The following is a 7,960-nucleotide window of genomic DNA, read 5'->3' as shown; positions in this document are numbered from 1 at the left end:
TTTTGAGTTTAGGTCTGCTTCTTTTTGTAAACTTTGTGTGCCTTTGCAGTTTACCTGTTGGGCATGAAAAGCTGGTTGGTCTAGCCTTCAGGTTCTCTCTCTTGATTTTGTATTGGAGGTTCCAAATCAATTTGTCAGCAGAACTTACCCAGGAAAGAAGCTGGCCCCAGGAAGCTGGTGGTGGTGGTGCCCTGAAATGCAAAGGTGATGTGAGGGAGGGAACAGGCCCCAGGGCTCTTGAGGAATTGGGTCATACTAGGTGTAAGGGATCAGGAAGCAGTGGGAGCCTATGCTAAGAGGGCAGTCCAGAGGTCTGGAGTGCCAAGAGAAAAAATGGGCCAGTGCCCACATTTGGAGGAGAGATAGGGTGGGGTGCTGGGAAGGGGAACAACGCTGGGGCAGTCTAGGCTCAGTGAGCATGGCAGAGCTTACCCAGGAATGAAGCTGGCCCCAGGAAGCTGGTGGCTGTGTTGCCCAGAAATGCAAAGGTCAGGATATTGAACATTTTATGATGTTTCTTAAACATTGTTAGTTCTTCTTTTGAGTGCTCTCTGTTCTGATTTATAGCCCATTTTTAATTAGATAATTTATTTTCTTGATTCTTATTTTTGTAATTTGTTGTATATTCTGGATATTAATTCTCTGTCAGATGCATAGTTGGTGGAGATGTTCTCTCACTCCTTGATCTTCCTCTTAACTCGATTGTTTCCTTTACTATATGAAATCTTTTTTAGTTTAATGAGGTCTCATTTGTTAATTATTGACATTAATTCTTAAGCAGCTGATGTCTGATTTAGAAAGTCCTTTCCTTCACTTACATCTTGTAGGAACTACATACATGTTCTTCAAGCAATTTCAGGAGTTTGAGTTTGACATTGAGGTTTTTGACCCACTTGGAGTTCATTTTTGTGCAGGGTGATAGAGAGGGGCCTAATATCATTCTTCTACAGGTGGAGACCGTGTTTCACCAGAACCATTTGTTGAAGATGTTATCTTTCTTCCAATGTGTGTTCTTGGCAGCTTTGTCAAATTTCAGGCATGCAACTCAGGTTTGAACCTTCTACTTTGTTCTATTTTGATCTATATGTCTGTTTTTGTCCAGGATCATGCTATTTTTATGACGACAGTTCTGTGATATACTTTGAGATCTGGTATGGTAATTTCCATAGCATTGTTCTTTGCACTCAGAATTATTTTAACTATCCAGTGTCTTTTGTGATTTATGTAAATTTTAGCATTTCTTTTCAATTTCTGTGAAGAATGTCATGGGGATTTTAACAGGGCTTGTATTGACTATATAAATTACTTTTGGTAGGAAAGTCATTTTCACAATATTAATTCTACCAATTCATGAGCATGGGAGGTTTCTCCATTTCCCATGTTTTCCTTAATCTCTTTCTTCAAAGATTTAAAGTTCTTATTCTAGAGGTCTCTAATATCTTGGTTAAGTTTATTCCTAGATAGTTTTGGATTTGAGGGAATTGTGAATGGGAGTGTTTCCATGAACTCTTTCAGTGATTGCTTGTTATTGGCATATAGGAAGGCCACTGAGGTTCCTAAATTGAATTTGTATCTGCAACATTTCTGAAAGTGTTGATTATTTCTAGACTTTTTCTGGTGAAATTTTTCGGATCTCTTAAGTATGACATCATCTTCAAGTCATACGGATAATTTAACCTCTTCTTTTCCAATTATTATCCCTTTAATTTCCTTCTCACATCTTATGCTCTTGTGAGAGTTTCAATCAATGTGTTAAAAAGGAATGCAGACTATGGGCTTCTTTGTCTGGTTCCTGATTTGAATGGGAATGTTTAAAATTTCCTCCTTGGAATGATGTTGGCTGTGGATTTGTAGTATATAACCTTAATTATGTCGAGGTATGTTCCCTCTAGTCCATTTCCCTCTATAACTTTATCATCAATGCAAGCTGGATTTTGTTCCATTTCCCTCTATAACTTTATCATCAATGCAAGCTGGATTTTGTTAAGAGCCTTTTCTGCATCTGTTTTGAGATGATCATGTAATTTTTGTCTTTAAGTTAATTTATATCATCTATTGTATTTATTTACTTATATAAATTGAACCATCAATGCATCTCTGGAATAAAGTGAATTTGTTCATTGTGGATGATCTTTCTGATGTTTTCCTGTATGTGATTTGAAAGCATTCTGCTGAGAATTATTACATCTATGTTCAATATGGTATGGGACTATAGTTTTCTTTTGTTGTGTTTTAACCTGATGTTGGTATTAGAGTAATTGGTTCCATAGAAGCTATTTGGGAGTTCTCTTTCTGTTTCTATTTTTTGGATACCATAAGAAGTATTATTTGTAGATATTCTTTGAAGGTCTGATAAAATTCTGCATGACTTCTTCTGGGCCTTAACTTGTTTTAGTCAGGAGGCTTTTTTACTGTTTTAATTTCCTTATCTGTTCTCAATCTTTTTAAGTTGTTGATCTCTTCTTAGTTTAACTTTGGTAGTTCTATTGAATCTAGAAATTTATCCATTTAATTTCAATTTTCAAATTTAATAGAATGTAATTTTTAAGCTTCTTTAATTATTTTTATTTTATATATATGAGTGTAACACTTGCATGTAAGTGTACCCATGTCATGCAGCACCTGTTGAGTTCAGAAGGCATTAGATCCTATAGAATTGGATTTATGCAAGTTTGTTATCTGCCACGTGGGTGCTGGGAATTGAACTCAGGTCCTGTGCAAGAGCAATCACTACTCTTAACTACTGAGCCATCTGTCCAGACCTGAATGTAATTTTTCAAAAACATTCCCTTATAATGTTCTGGATCTTTTTGATGCCTGTTGTGATGTTTCTCCTTTCATCTCTGAGTTTGTAGATTTGAACTAGCTTTCTTTAGCTTAGCTGGGCTAACGGTTTGTCTATCCTGTTTATTTTTTTTCAAAGAACCAGCTGTAGAGTTGTGGGAGACAGGCTTGAGCCTAGGGTGAAAGTCTTAATGACAGCCATACAGCAGGCCTGAGGCAATGGCCTGACCACTGGAGCCACAAGTAATGCCTTGTGACATTTGCTCCAATTGGTAGATCATGAGACTGATGCCTAGAGCTCCCCACTCCCTAATCACCACCCTTGAGATTCTAAATTGCAACACTTAGATATTGTAACAGCCTGGGTCATGTGGTTCCCAGGAATCCAGGACCCCATAACCTGAAACCTATCATCCTAATAAGGTGTCTGACTTGCGATGTCATGATAGGACATAGCCCTGCCAAAGATCTGAGTTGTAACTTCTTGAGTGGGTCCCTACCCCTATATAAGCTTGCGCCCTTCTACAATAAACTAGATCTACATCACTGAACCTGGTCGCCTGTGTCTGAATGCGGCTCCACTGATACAGTCTCCTCACCATCCCTGGGGTCCAGGACCTGGCATAAGTAGCCACAATCAGAGACAGTGCCAGGTGTGCAGAAGAGCTGCCTCAGCGCACAGCAAGCGAAATAGCTGCCACTGCTTGCAGCCACAGCGAGGAGCAAAGGGCGGTGGCCGAGTGATCAGGAGGTGGCAACCGTGTGATTGGAGGCAAAAACTTTCTACGTAGAGCTATTTTTACTTTGGTGTTCATATGTTTTTAATCTCTGTTTTCTACTATACCTCCTTATGAGTTCATTTTAATTAGTTTGTAAGTTATTCATATAAAGTAGAAGCATAAGTGATTTAATAAAGAAACATTTTATGCAATTTTGGTTCTGAAATATTAATTGTAAAACAAGTTAAATTGTTAAAAAATATACTTTAGGAACAACATATGTATGTACATGTATATATACACATACATTTTGATTTGTGTTCTCATATGGGATTATCTTAGATAATTTCCTAATAATTGATTATTTTACAATTTTTATAATGTCTTTTATGTTTGAACAAATATATTTATGTTTACAACTAAAATAATTCAGTTTCTGAAACATATATACTTTTATCTTCTTTCCTTTTTATCATATTTAATCAGTTTCTTTTGTCAATGAAATAATATGAGTGTTTTTGCAACTTAGATGTTTTTCATCATACAGGAAAAGTTACACTTTGCCCTATAATGTGGCAGAGCTGATGGATAATTTCACAAGTTAAGTTGACTGGACTATGAGGACCAGATATTCAGGCACACATTATTTTAGGTGTTTTAATGGATGTAATTAATATTTAATGTGTTGGATTCTGAGTAAATTAGATAGTTTTCCATGCTATTGGTAGGACTCATCTTGATTGAAGACCTTTATGAACATAGATTTTTTTTCACTTTTCCACCCTGAGTCCTGATCAAGAAAGCACCATGCCAGTAGATTGTCATTGCACTTTGACTGCAGGTTTTACATGATTCTCCACTAGTCATCAGATTTTAAACTTTTTAAGAATAAATAATTTTGACAGCCAACACCTTAAAATACATCTTTTCTCTATATCTCTTTTTCTCTACCTCAGTATCTTTCTCTTACAATCTCTTCCTCTTTGAATCTTTCTCTCACACTCTCAGTAATATACATAAATACATAAAAACATATCAATACACACATACATATCAATAGACACACACCATAGTTCAGTTTTACTGAAGAACCTTGACTCATACAACAGACCTTATTCATATTATCTTTAAATTCATGTTATATATTATATGAGACAGTAGATTCTGTTTTACCATTTTATATTTTTTTCCAATTCTATGACTGTTTTTATCATACTGTGAGTCATAAGTAGCCATATTCTGAATGCGTTTGTTGTCAACTTAATAATTCAGGGTTATTTTTTAGAAGTAGGAATTGAATCTGGAGCTTTGAGCATAATAGATAGATGCTGTACCTCTGAACTCTATCCACAGCTCTGATTCTGCATGCTTTTCAGGATATTAAATATATACTGAGAATCAATTATGTGTGTACTCCATACTTTGGACTTACACTGTGTAGTTTATCAGTGTTTTATCTCAGTCATACATTTTCACATTAAAGACTACTAAAATAAAACAGAAGTGTTAAAGAAATTATAAAATCAAAATACAAAAATCAATACTCTTCTCCATGTTAGCACTAATAATCCAAAGAAAATAGAAGAAAGCAATCTTATTTACAATAACATACATTTTAAATACTTAGGAGTAAACTAATATGTTTACTAATGTCCATTGTGCCCAAGAAATCTACAGAGTCAATGCAGTTGATATCAAACTTGTATCATTTTACATAGAAACAGTGCAAAAATTCTAAAATTCTTATTACACCAGAAATGACCACAAATGGTCAAGGTAAGCAAAGAAAGAAATACCTTGGTATGTCACATTCCCTCAATTAAACACATTATTAAACTCTTATAATAACAAAATATGGAATAAAATAATTATATTAACCAATGGAAGAGAACAGTGCATCCAGAAATCATTCAATTATTTAATTTCAATAGATTTTTGTCAAACATGTCACAGAGTGGCAAAGGAACATGGAGTCAAGAAGGAATGCTTTTGCAGTAAGTACAGTTGGGAACACTTGGTATCAGCATGCAGAAGAAGGAATGATCCTTCCAATCACCTTAAAAATCAACAGCAAAACAGATAAATGACAAACATTAGTCCATGAGAACAAAGCAGACAACCAATGCTTCGTGTCTGAACTTAGGGTCTGGATGATGGTTTTGTGGCTGAGACCCCTGTAACACACACAACAAAACAAATATATTATAAAAGGCTAGCATGGAACCGAAAAGCTTCTGCATAGCAAAGGAAGTCACAGAGCAAAGAGACAACCCACAAATTGAAAGAAAATTATTTGTATAAGACCCTAGTATCCAAAATACATGAGGAACACAGCTTTATAGAAGAGAAAGAAAACAATCAATGTCATTAAAAATGTATGACTATTCACAAAAAGAATTCAGGATGCCCAACATATACATGAAAAGTGTTTGGCTGCTTTTATGATGGAACAGTTAAAGCCACAGTGAAATATTTCCACCTCCAGGTTATAATAATGGTGATCAATAAAAAAAAATATTAACAAAATTGATTAAACTTGGCATTTTGGCAGAAATATAACAGTACTGCCACTTTGCAAAACAGTCTAAAAGTGAAAACAGAATCACCAGAGAACCCTGCCATTCGATTCCAGATAAGTGTCTAAAAGATCAGTGTGTTGAAGAGATTCTTCTTTTTCCTGTGTAGCCTGTAGCACTACTCATAATAGCCAAGATGCAGAGGCATCTTCCATGTCCATCAATGCATGTATGAATCAAGGAACTGAGTTACATGTACACAATAAAATAGTATGATGTTTTGAAATTTTTTTTCTAATTTGTGTCAACATCAATGGGACTGGTGAACATTATGCTGAGTGAATTAAGCTAGACACAAAAAGACAAACAATGCATTATCTCATTATGTGGAATAAAGATGCCAATTACATAGAAATCCATAAAAGAAAGAGAATCTGTGTGGGAGAGAGCAAGAAAGAAGAGGAGAGATGGGAAAAGACATTGGTTCACAAGTACAAAAATTGCAGTAATGCTGGAGTTATAAGTTTTAAATGCCACATATTTCAAAGTTACTAAAAAAGAATATTAATATTCTCACCATAAATTTATTGCTGAAATAAATTGATTAGGCATATATTTGTAATTAGTTCAGGTGAATCTGTAATATAAATTAATCAAAACGTTATACTGTATACCTTAAAAACCATAAAATTATAATTTGTCAATTAAAATGTATTTCAAAGAGTATCGAGATGGTTCAACAGGTAAAGAGATTTACTCTGCAAACTAAACATTAGTTTCATACCCAGAACACATGTGAAGGTGAGATGAGATAACAAACGCCACAAAATTGTCTTTTGATTTCCACATGTGAGCCATGGCTTTCACACACACACACACACACAGAGACACACACACACACGTTATTTTTAATGTATTTAAAAAGTTTAGACACACATATACACATAAATAAAATAACTAAAGGAAAGTGTACTGCACAGCTATATTCTTGTCTGTGTTTTTAACTCTAATAGTTTCCAAAGCATCTTTATTGATCTTTGTTCTTCTAGCCCAAGAGTTTAAAATCAGTTAATAGGGACTAGTCCTATCTTCTCTTTTCTTTCTTGAAGGCAATTGTTACTATTGTTCTAGGATGACAGATACCATCCTGTGCTCTGTTATAAGTGTCTCATTTATAAGCCTCAAAATAACTAGTGTTCCATAAGTATTTTATGTACTATTCAAGCTTAGCTATAGTGTCAAGCTCATAATCAGGAAATCATGTGAACAGGTCATAAAATACAAGGGTTTTAGTCTAAATGAAGTGAAAACATTCATAATTTGAATTAAAGTAATTGTTTTTAAAATGTATCAAAGATACCAGGCTTGGCAGTGCATGTTTTAAATCCCAGAACTTGAGAGACAGGGGCAGGCAGGTCTCTGTGAGTTTGAGGCCAGCCTGGTCTACATAGTGAGCTTCAGGCCAACCAGAGCTACACAGTGAGACCTGCTCTCAAAAACTAAAAATTACATGAAGGACTGAGGATATGGCTCATTAGGTATGAATGCTTGATCGTTAAGCATGAGGGTCTGAGTTTAAATTTCCAATACCTATGCAAAAAGCTAGGCATGATCGGTATGACTGTAGCCCCTGCACTATGGAAACAGGATGGTTTCTAAAGACTGGTGACTACCAGCCTTCCTCTAGCTTCAGTTAGAGGCCCTGCCCCAAAGTAATAAAGTAGAGCATGACAGAGCTCCTCTCTCCTTCATATGCACAGAGACAGAGAGGGAGGGAGGGAGGGAGAGAGAGAGACAGAGAGAGAGAGAGAGAGAGAGAGAGAATAAAAACAGGCAGATGAAGAAAGAAAGATCTATCAAAGAAATCAAACAAAAAGGGATTTGGAAAAGGTTGACAAGGACTAGAATTATTCAAAATTATAGCTAAGAAATGTTAGGTAA

Source organism: Nannospalax galili, unplaced genomic scaffold, assembly GCF_000622305.1.
Source record: "Nannospalax galili isolate Female #2095 unplaced genomic scaffold, S.galili_v1.0 scaffold96, whole genome shotgun sequence".
Lineage (NCBI taxonomy): Eukaryota > Metazoa > Chordata > Mammalia > Rodentia > Spalacidae > Nannospalax > Nannospalax galili.
Note: the sequence above shows the minus strand (reverse complement) of the source record.